The 10,430-nt window shown below is 40.9% G+C and overlaps 1 pseudogene; it reads right to left on the bottom strand.

Annotated features, from left to right (window-relative positions):
* Positions 1 to 5,513: 5,513 nt before the first annotated feature.
* LOC135156441 (beta-1,3-galactosyltransferase 5-like) lies at positions 5,514 to 6,774 on the bottom strand (annotated as a pseudogene).
* Positions 6,775 to 10,430: the final 3,656 nt, after the last annotated feature.

Here is a 10,430-nt window from a genome sequence, read left to right on the forward strand (position 1 = left end):
GGTAATCTCAACCCAAAAAAGGGTTTCACCCAAAACGTTAGGTCATAATACATGTATTATTTCGATTGTTAAGTGATGTATTTTTCGCCATCATAAAAGACCAAAAATAGTAGGGGGACATTTGATATTACTTGTCCCCCTATTATTTTGGGTAGGGGGGGGGGGAACGCGTCCCCCCTGGGATTTCCGCCCATGTTCCTTCGGAAAATTCATTGAAGTCACCATCATGAAAAGACGATGACCTTTGTTACTTCTGAAAAATCACTTACTCGAGTCTTAATTAGTTCGGGAGCCAGCGGCATCTGCCAAGCTAAAAAGGTTACAAATGTTCATCTTCATGCCCCCTAATAAGGAAATGGGCTTTTGGCTTGTCGTGGGTGTGGTCAGGAGGGCCTTGAACAGGACCCACAAAACTAGGCTAGCCTAGCTAAAAAAGAAATCTCATGAAATCGGTGGGATATTTTCTTGCTTATTATCAGGGTCATTAAAAAAATAGTGCCAGACATTTTTGGTGGTGGGGAGTAGCCGCCAGACGCAACAAAATAATTCATAAATCTTAAGGAGTCTGACATATACTGAGTAATAGAAATGTATCATCTCCATATGTTTACTCTCACACTTCAGACCCTTAATATATTGTTTGTTTCTGAAACTCTGATGCACCCAAAACTTCTGTATGCAGATGCAGAAAGGGGCTAATGGTTGGTGGGATGGGGGTGTGGTTTTTTGAGGGGTTGGTTGAGGGGGAAGGGTCGGGGGAGGAAGAGCACACGGGAATTTGTATATCTAGTTTTGGGAGGGAGAGGGTCTTTCAAAATGACAATAGCAAAACCGAAAGAAAGAGAGAAAAAAGCTGATCCTCGTCACCATCAGGAAATTAACTCCCTAAAAACTGCAAAGCTCTTAGCGTGGTTTTAAATCAGATTTTTATTTTATTTTTTTTTATTTTTATTTTTTTTTGGGGGGGCCTTCTGCAGGGGGCTTTAGAATTGTCTACGTTGGTCATATCAATACAATGGAAATTACCTATATCTTAGGCACCAAGGGGGGGGGGGGTACTAAACTGACCATTCAGCTGGGAATTATCTTCCCGTCTCCCTTGCCCACTGCTAAAAACATGTTTTTTGTGTCAATATTATGCGAGTGATCTTAGCTACCGAGCTCCATGGGCTTGTTGCAAGGAATTAAGTGCAATATCATCGGCAAATGCTAGGACCCCGAGATACAGGTTGCCTTACAACCAAGATGATGCTCCCTTAGACTTTCGATATACAGCATGGGGAAAGTATATATGTACTCCTCCTTACCGAACTCCTTAAATAATTAATGGGGAAGGAGGAACCTACTTCATGCTCCCGGAGCACCATGCATGAGCAAGTTTTTTTAGAACTCTGCAATGGTCTGTAACAGCACTGAAATGCTATCTTGGACAGGAGACTATCTTGCCAATCCCTGTCGAATGCTTTCCGGGCATCCAGCAGAGCTATGTAAAGAGGCTGGTTGGCTTGTACACTTAGATGGAAAGGTCTAGTGATTTGCCTGTAAGAGTGCAGGATTTTCCTTGTTGGAATCCGAATTGCAGAGGGTCTGGAATTTGGTGATCTTACAGGTGTTGAACAAGTTTGGACTTGACCAGTAACTCTAACATCTTCCCCAAGGCAGAGTCAGAGTGATGCCTCTATAATTTCCTTGGTCTGTTTGATCCTTGTTCCCAACTTTGAAAAGAGGCATGATGAGACCAACTTTGAGACTGGGCGGAATGTACTTCAGATGTACCAGCCACTTCCTCACAATAAGGATGGGAATCCTAGTAGTATTCCAAGTGTATTTTTAGATGTTCTGGAGAGATATTGTCTGTAACACTAGCTTTGCAAAATAGAAATGGCTGAAGACAGATTCTTCGAGGTAAAGAAATGTTCAAGGCCTTGTGGATGGCATTTCTCATGGGAGAGCAGGTTTCAGGATAAGCTGGATTCAGAGCATGCGCAGATCCACTATCAGGGGTGTGGCGAGATCCTCTAAGTGTTTAGTCCAGTCCTGGATGACATCGGGCCCAGAATAGAAGAGATCTCCAAAATTGAGTTAGTGCACTCTAGTACTAGAATCCCGTTCTTTCACTTGTGAATAAAACAGCTGACCATCATGCTCATGGGCTTACTCAATTCTCGATAGGAGACCATTAATGCAGGCAGATCTTGCTTACCTAAGTTTGGCCCATCAGGCTTTCTTCAGATTAGCCGATAACTCACCGGTTGGACTGTTCCTGTCTTCTCCAGATCTTTTCAAGACCTTCCATGCATTGATATGCCTCTGATACTCTACTCCACATCGGGATCGCAATCAGCCTTCTCCTTACCTATACCATTTCCTTTGGTGTGAGGAAGGCTCATATAGGTTTGAACAAAGGCTGACTGTGGCCTAGTCAAGGAGATTATCATCAGGCATTACCTCAAATAGGGAGGTAAGAATTCCCGCAGAAGCTAAATCAAGAGGTTCGGTATACAGTTTCTTGATCATGATACATCCCTGTCCCTGGGAAGCGGGGGTGTTAAAGAAGCACCACCAAGATGTTATTTGGGGGTGCTGCGTGTATTATTCTCCATAAGCCGCACCCCAGGAATTCTGGTAGGTGTTAAAACTGGAGAAATGTAAGCCAGAATAATTTTCATTTTATAGTACCCCATTTTTTTTTTTCTTTTCAAATTGTTCGGGACTGAAATAACATTATTTTTTAGTGAAACCCCTTTTTCTTTCTTTGTATTAGCACCCCAGTAAAAAAAAACGTTCCCAGGGCCCTGAGTAGACCAACTTAAGAAAATATTAAATTAAAGAAAATTATCTCGTGGTATCTGCCATACATAACACAGTATTCTACAAAAGTAGAAAATTTGTTAAATCACTCTCAAATATATCATCAATATTCTAAGCCATATTAAGGGACCCAGCAATTTTTTTCAAAAAATGAAAGAGACTTTATTTATGGGATAGTATGTTATCAGACACATCGCTTAAACTCCATTACTTATATGCTTTTATATGACATCTAGATAGATCCTTGTCCATTAAACGCGCGCACCGAGACCCCAGGCCATGCCCGAGGCACCACAAGTAAAAACCACTCGTCTTTGCAGCGCACATGTTGCATGTATGTACTCGACAATTAATAGACCGAGCTTCCACTGCAGGGGCATAATTTATTTTGCATTAAAATTTATCAGTTTCAAATGAAAAGGATCTATTTTTAGGTGGAATATAAACCAAATAATGAATGTTTCTCATTCGCGAAATGGACAGAATATTTCATTCGGTGATAGATAAAATTAATGATCCATTCAAATCGGCTATTCTGTCCATTGAATTCATAAACATTCATTATTTGTTTAACATTCATGCTCCAAAAATAAATCTTTCGAATTTATATTACATGTTTATATTTGGGAGCTACTCGCAAATGACGTCATATCCGGCGTCATATATATATATATAATAAAAAACTCCTTACCTCACCCTTTCCCCTCTTCAAAAGTACATCCACCTCACTCCACCACCCTTTCCCCCTTTATCAATGTTTATGAGATCTGCAGTGAGATTAAGGTTTCAGCGCAAAATAAATATCTGCTGAGAAGGGTTTTGGATTTAGGGACTTAATTAGCACACGAAATTCTGAAAAAAGGTACTGAAAAAGATTTCCAAGTAGTTTGCACATGTGTTTTTCGCTCGGTCGCTACGATCACTCGCATAATATTGACACAAAATACATGTTTTTAGCATTGGGCAGGGGAGACGGGAAGATAATTCCCAGCTGCATGGTCAGTATAGTACCCCCCCTTTCTGCCCAAGATATAGGTCATTGTATTGATAATGACCAATGTAGAAAATACTGAAGCCCCCGGCAGAAGCCCCCACCCCACAAAAAGTTCGAGTCTCGAACCACACTTATGGTTTTGCATTTTTTAGTTGATTAATTGCCTAATTTCTCCCCTTTTTTTTTTTTTTTTTTTTTTGGGGGGGGGGGGTGCTTTGTAATTTGTAAGGGCTCCTCCCCCAAGCTAGATATACAATTTTCCTTGTGTTCTTCCTCCCCGACCAGTGGCGTACCTAGGATTTTCCACGGGGGGGGGGGGGGCAAAACCGTCCGCCAAAAACAATCACAAATAAAGGATTTCGTACCAGAAAAAAATTGACAAGCAAAAAAAAAGGTCTTCAATCACAAAAAGCTCAAGCTCGTCAGGGGGGCAAAAAAGGTCTTTCAAGCTCGTCAGGGGGGCAGGGATACGTCCTTTGCATGGGTTGTGGCTCGTCAGGGGGGGGGGCAGACTGCCCCCCCCTGCCCCCCCCCCCGTAGGTACCCTAGTGTCCCCGACCCTTCCCCCTCAACCACCCCTTCCTCAATCCCACCCAACCACCAAACTTTAGCCCTATTCTGATCGCATGCAGAAGTTTGGGCGCATCAGGGTTTCAGCTCAAACAAAATATTTTGCATGTCCTGTTCAAGGCCCTCATGACCACACCCACCACTGACGACCAGCAAGAAGCACATTTCCTTACTAAGGGACATTCATACTATATTGCTATGAAGGTGAAAATGTATAACTTTTTTAGCTCGGCAGATGCCGCTGGCTCCCGGACTATCTCTGCCGTCCGAGACCAGTTGCAACATTATGAGATATGCCTACTGTAGGCTACTCCGTCCTGATATAATAAGTTGAATTTCGCAAGAATGGAGTTTAACAGGCATTCGAAAACTTATCGAAATGACTTGAAGAAATATTGAGGTTTGGTATTTTCCAGTTTTGAATAATAGTATTTCGGTGAAACTTTTACATATAATATAATCTTTAAGTATAAAGGGAAGGTTTCCACTATTCGAAGGAGAAGTTGTGAGTAGAAATTGGAATGATCACCTCCTCGATTGGTAATCCAGAATATTTAGAAATGATATCGTCACAGCGTGCAAGTCCATGATGTAATCATGTTGGTAGATCCTAGATTACTTGGGAATATTTTCTTTTTGCATTTTATTTGATCACAAAGCACGGATATTTTACTATCAATCAAAGCCTTATTGCGGCCTGAAAAAGTGCATAGTATACTGTATTAGAATGAGAAAAAAAAACCTTGATATTTGACAAATTTGAAATCAACCAATTACTTTAAGGCGGGCAATGTAAAGAAAAATACAACAAAATTAACGGACGAAACCTACAAGTCGCGTCACCTGGTCTATGTAGTGGTACATTTATCAGAGTTGAATATCGCAAAAAATGCTATACCAGGCAAGCATACATAACACTTTATATAATATACATAAATATATATATATATATATATATAATCACAAAAGGTTTAGTAAATGCCGTAGAAATAAATTCGTAGATTTTAAAAGGAGCATAGCTATCAAAAATGAAAGGTAAAGTCACACTCTTCGTCAGTGCCCATGATGTGACAAAAAAGAGAATTCAAAATCCGTTTATATATATATATATATATATATATAAATTAAACCTTATAATTACGAAATGGCTTATTGATTTATAAAAATCGATTTGGCAGCACTCTCTTTAAATAACAATGATCCTTTCGGAAAATACGGCCAAGTCACCTTCATAAAAAGACGATGACCCTTGTTAGTTCTGAATAATTGCTTACAAGACCAAATGCAACATTGAAAGTGATATGCCTACTGTACTCCACCCTGAAATAATAAGTTGAATTTCGCAAGAATGGACTTCAACAGACTGGCATTCGAAAACTTATCGAAATGGCTTGAAGAAAATAATGAGGTTTGATATTTTCTAGTTTTTAATTATAGTATTTCGTACTCATTAGCAGAGATATGCAGTCCTTGACTGCAGTTTAATCGGTGGTTAATTGCCTAAACGACCTTGGTTCCAAACCCATATCATTTCGGTAACGTTCAAGCCTGATATAAAATCATAGGAGTTCACTTCTTGCACACGATGTTTCATACTCCCTCCGGTAAAGTGCAATAACCGAAAATTCTTAATGTCCCGAAGTGGAACTCCAACTTTCTTGAGGCACATCCCAAGGTAGACATCCTCCCACTTGAAGGTGGGCGTGGTTAAGGAAACATTGAAGGCTCTCTGGACCACATCCGTAGACAAGATATAGACCGGTCCATCCAAATATGGGGGATAATGAGGAAAAGGATATTCCTCCTTCGATAAGTAGAATTTATTTTTTCTGTCCCGTTTTACCACTGCCCCAACCCAGGTTTTCCCAGCTGCATAGTTGGTCAATGGTGGTTTGGTCGACACTTTGCTAAGGAAACGCCGTTGGTTCATCATGGTATCATCATCTATTTTAATGGCATATTGAGCATGTTTGCAGAAATTGGTAACCCATTTCAAACCCATCGTTGTCTTTAACGTCAGGTTAAGGTAGCTGTCAAGAAAGTTCTCCTGGACAATGTCCCCATGGCGAATGGCTTCGTAATCAATATAACTTTGTAGCGTATCATTTGGCGTGGACCCAAGAAGGAAGACAGTGCGCATCGTTCCATGTTCACCCAAAGACTCCCAGTGGCTTGAATTACCGTAAGTCTCTCGAATCGCTTGCCGTCTCTTAAAATGATATGTTGCTGTAGGAGAATAAAAAAAGCACATGGACCTTCATTTTCGATCCATCTTCTTCGTAGCAGGTATAAGATGGGTTGTGGATGTATTTGTAGTTGTGTCCAGTTGTCGCGTTCTTGAAATTACCGGTTTCACTTCCGTTGTGTTTTCTCCTTAAATCTGGTAACTGATCATTCATTCCAACGGAAGAAATGTTCGAAATAATTACTCTTTTTTGTTCTTTTATTCCTACGATCTCGCCAAACAATGTGGAAGAAACAACAGAATGAAGTTTAACTACAATTAAAATGCTTAAGAAAGCAAATGTGTAGAACAGGACCCGCTTGCATCTTCGAGACATATTAAATCACCCGTGGGTTTTCGTGGAAGTGTTTTGGAGAAATCGAAGATGATTCGCAAAATGCTACTAGTAACCAGAAACGTGTTAACTTTAGATAGGATATATCCTTAAAAATCTGGATCAAAATAATGATCAAATGAATACTTATTTTGTCCGATTTGTATTACGAAATTGCACCAACTGACTGAATAGCTCATTATGCACCAGCTAATAAGTGAGAAATAACACACATTTTATGGTTTCTTATTTCAACGCTCTGTATTGTGGCCAACTTGAATGAGATGGCGCTCTTTTGTCATGATTGTCTACTGCTCTTCTTGTGTCGCAAATAGAGACATAAATTTTAACTTGGTTAGTACAGGGATGTGTAAGGAAGGGGCGAGATCAAGCTACTTCCCTTTGACTCCGTGCTCGACACCGCCGATAACGTATGCGCTAATCTACATCGGTTAACCAGCTGGTTATATCATAGAATGCATAACTCCAATCTCCTGCATCAGTAAAACGAATCTGGGAAAACTTTCGCTGTTCATTTAAAAATTTCATTTGAAATTTGCGCATGAGAAAATGAAGGTCATTTTAAGGTAATTTCAACCCAAAAAAGGGTTTCACCCAAAACGTTAGGTCATAATACATGTATTATTTCGATTGTTAAGTGATGTATTTTTCGCCATCATAAAAGACCAAAAATAGTAGGGGGACATGTGATATTGTGTCCCCCTATTATTTTGGGTAGGGGGGGGACGCGTCCCCCCTGGGATTTCCGCCCATGTTCCTTCGGAAAATTCATTGAAGTCACCATCATGAAAAGACGATGACCTTTGTTACTTCTGAAAAATCACTTACTCGAGTCTTAATTAGTTCGGGAGCCAGCGGCATCTGCCAAGCTAAAAAGGTTACAAATGTTCATCTTCATGCCCCCTAATAAGGAAATGGGCGTCTGGCTGGTCGTGGGTGTGGTCAGGAGGGCCTTGAACAGGACCCACAAAACTAGGCTAGCCTAGCTAAAAAAGAAATCTCATGAAATCGGTGGGATATTTTCTTGCTTATTATCAGGGTCATTAAAAAAATAGTGCCAGACATTTTTGGTGGTGGGGAGTAGCCGCCAGACGCAACAAAATAATTCATAAATCTTAAGGAGTCTGACATATACTGAGTAATAGAAATGTATCATCTCCATATGTTTACTCTCACACTTCAGACCCTTAATATATTGTTTGTTTCTGAAACTCTGATGCACCCAAAACTTCTGCATGCAGATGCAGAAAGGGGCTTATGGTTGGTGGGATGGGGTGTGGATTTTTGAGGGGTTGGTTGAGGGGGAAGGGTCGGGGGAGGAAGAGCACAAGGGAATTTGTATATCTAGTTTTGGGAGGGAGAGTGTCTTTCAAAATGACAATAGCAAAACCGAAAGAAAGAGAGAAAAAGCTGATCCTCGTCACCATCAGGAAATTAACTCCCTAAAAACTGCAAAGCTCTTAGCGTGGTTTTAAATCAGATTTTTATTTTATTTATTATTATTATTATTTTTTTTTGGGGGGGGGGGGCCTTCTGCAGGGGGCTTTAGAATTTTCTACGTTGGTCATATCAATACAATGGAAACTACCTATATCTTAGGCACCAAGGGGGGGGGGGTACTAAACTGACCATTCAGCTGGGAATTATCTTCCCGTCTCCCTTGCCCACTGCTAAAAACATGTTTTTTGTGTCAATATTATGCGAGTGATCTTAGCTACCGAGCTCCATGGGCTTGTTGCAAGGAATTAAGTGCAATATCATCGGCAAATGCTAGGACCCCGAGATACAGGTTGCCTTACAACCAAGATGATGCTCCCTTCGACTTTCGATATACAGCATGGGGAAAGTATATATGTACTCCTCCTTACCGAACTCCTTAAATAATTAATGGGGAAGGAGGAACATACTTCATGCTCCCGGAGCACCATGCATGAGCAAGTTTTTTTAGAACTCTGCAATGGTCTGTAACAGCACTGGAAATGCTATCTTGGACAGGAGACTATCTTGCCAAACCCTGTCGAATGCTTTCCGGGCATCCAGCAGAGCTATGTAAAGAGGCTGGTTGGCTTGTACACTTAGATGGAAAGGTCTAGTGATTTGCCTGTAAGAGTGCAGGATTTTCCTTGTTGGAATCCGAATTGCAGAGGGTCTGGAATTTGGTGATCTTACAGGTCTTGAACAAGTTTGGACTTGACCAGTAACTCTAACATCTTCCCCAAGGCAGAGTCAGAGTGATGCCTCTATAATTTCCTTGGTCTGTTTGATCCATGTTCCCAACTTTGAAAAGAGGCATGATGAGACCATCTTTGAGACTGGGCGGAATGTACTTCAGATGTACCAGCCACTTCTTCACAATAAGGATGGGAATCCTAGTAGTACTCCAAGTGTATTTTTAGATGTTCTGGAGAGATATTGTCTGTACCACTAGCTTTGCAAAATAGAAATGGCTGAAGACAGATTCTTCGAGGTAAAGAAATGTTCAAGGCCTTGTGGATGGCATTTCTCATGGGAGAGCAGGTTTTAGGATGAGCTAGATTCAGAGCATGCGCAGATCCACAATCAGAGGTGTGGCGAGATCCTCTAAGTGTTTAGTCCAGTCCTGGATGACATCGGGCCCAGAATAGAAGAGATCTCCAAAATTGAGTTAGTGCACTCTAGTACTAGAATCCCGTTCTTTCACTTGTGAATAAAACAGCTGACCATCATGCTCATGGGCTTACTCAATTCTCGATAGGAGACCATTAATGCAGGCAGATCTTGCTTACCTAAGTTTGGCCCATCAGGCTTTCTTCAGATTAGCCGATAACTCACCGGTTGAACTGTTCCTGTCTTCTCCAGATCTTTTCCAGACCTTCCATGCATTGATATGCCTCTGATACTCTACTCCACATCGGGATCGCAATCAGCCTTCTCCTTACCTATACCATTTCCTTTGGTGTGAGGAAGGCTCATATAGGTTTGAACAAAGGCTGACTGTGGCCTAGTCAAGGAGATTATCATCAGGCATTACCTCAAATAGGGAGGTAAGAATTCCCGCAGAAGCTCAATCAAGAGGTTCGGTATACAGTTTCTTGATCATGATACATCCCTGTCCCTGGGAAGCGGGGGTGCTAAAGAAGCACCACCAAGATTTTATTTGGGGGTGCTGCGTGTATTATTCTCCATAAGCCGCACCCCAGGAATTCTGGTAGGTGTTAAAACTGGAGAAATGTAAGCCAGAATAATTTTCATTTTATAGTACCCCCCCTTTTTTTTTTTTCAAATTGTTCGGGACTGAAATAACATTATTTTTTAGTGGAAACCCCTTTTTCTTTCTTTGTATTAGCACCCCAGTAAAAAGAAAACGTTCCCAGGGCCCTGAGTAGACCAACTTAAGAAAATATTAAATTAAAGAAAATTATCTCGTGGTATCTGCCATGCATAACACAGTATTCTACAAAAGTAGAAAATTAGTCAAATCACTCTCAAATATATCA

Source organism: Lytechinus pictus, chromosome 13 (genome assembly GCF_037042905.1).
Source record: "Lytechinus pictus isolate F3 Inbred chromosome 13, Lp3.0, whole genome shotgun sequence".
In the NCBI taxonomy this organism is placed as follows: Eukaryota; Metazoa; Echinodermata; class Echinoidea; order Temnopleuroida; family Toxopneustidae; genus Lytechinus; species Lytechinus pictus.